Here is a 1,651-nt window from a genome sequence, read left to right as displayed (position 1 = left end):
AAAAAATTTATATCTATATATAATCTAGATAAATATCGTGAAAGTTGAGTGTGACGGTTATAAGTGTGGGATTGAAGATGAGGTATGTTGGAGAGTGAAAGGATAACTAATATAGAATATCACTTTTAGGACTTGTTTTCCCTACTTTTTGTGATTTTTATTTTTATTTTTAGGAAACTTATTTTCCTAGAATAAATGTTTTTTTATTTTTATTTGACCAACTAAATATTAAAAAATTGAAAAATTATTTTTCGAAAATGTTTCCTCTGTATAAACACGCCTTGATTATAATAACATTTAGTAGGCGTTTGACCATAAATATCAAATATTCTTTCACTTAGTGGTGAAAGTTTTGAAAATGAAGTTGTAGTTGGTTATAATTTTTGTAAATAATATTTATTTGTTTGTATGATTTTAACTTGAAATGGAGTTTAAAAAAGTAAGAAAATAATATTTTATTCTTGTGGTCTTAAATTAAAGATACTTAGAAATTAGGATTACCAAAATACAATTTGATCTCGTGATTTTAAACATGACATACGAAAATTAAAATTAAGAAATTATCAAAAATGAAAAGAAAGATTTCTTTTAAATAGACTAAAAAGAAAAATAAGATAAACATATTGAAACAAATAAAATAATAGCTTTGCTTGAATCCTATATTTATTTTTAAGAAAATCACTTCAACTGTATAAAATTTGATTTAAAAACCCAATAACTTAATTTTTTTTTCTTCTGAATAACATAATTTTAAATCTCAAATTCCCAAACTAATTTAGGTGATCTAAATAAGAAATAAAATCATTATAGCATCATTTTTGTAGGGTTCATTAAACCATTTCAAAGAGCAATCAGTAATATGGATTTACAATTAAATATTTTCTCAGATTTGTATATTACTTAATTATTATAATCAAGAAAACAAAAAGGGCAAAAAAGCAAAGAGGGGGGAAATTAAAAAAAGGAAAAGTGAGAAAAACAGTATATTTTGCAAACCCACCAACCAATGAAAGCTTAAGGTGAAAAAAGGACAAAAAAAGAAGGCGCCTAAAATAACAACCTTGTAATTTTCACTCATTTCATCTTTGGAGCCTAATGACAATTCTTCTTCTCCTCCTTTCATACCTCTATTTGTACCATACACCTACCTTGCTTGTTGCTTCTTGACATTTCACCCCACCCAATGTACCTTTCTTACACCAAATGACACTTTTACCCCTCACATTTCCCTACAAGTAGTCGATGAAACTGATCTCGTATGATCACTTATAAATTGAATAGTCAGTTTTCAGATATTTTTTATGTATAAAATGACATAAAATTTAAAATAACTTTATAAAATGCTACAAAGTCATTTCTCTTGTTCGTTGAGTTTGATCATACAACAACAATTACATACTCAGTAAAATCAAACTAAGTAGGGGTCTTGAGAGGGTAGAGTGTATACAAATCTTATCACTATTTCATGGAGATATAGATGTTGTTTTCGAAAAACCCTCGACTCAAGTGCATCAAACCCAATTAAAAAAAAACATATCAATTGGTCTTATAGTAGATGGTAAAAGAAGTAAAATACATGTCCTAACTCATTAATTTAACGACATCAATCGAACAATCAAAGTATTAGTACGATATTTTTTCCTTACTCAAT

This window comes from Solanum tuberosum, unplaced genomic scaffold, assembly GCF_000226075.1.
Source record: "Solanum tuberosum cultivar DM 1-3 516 R44 unplaced genomic scaffold, SolTub_3.0 scf00381, whole genome shotgun sequence".
In the NCBI taxonomy this organism is placed as follows: Eukaryota; Viridiplantae; Streptophyta; class Magnoliopsida; order Solanales; family Solanaceae; genus Solanum; species Solanum tuberosum.
Note: the sequence above shows the minus strand (reverse complement) of the source record.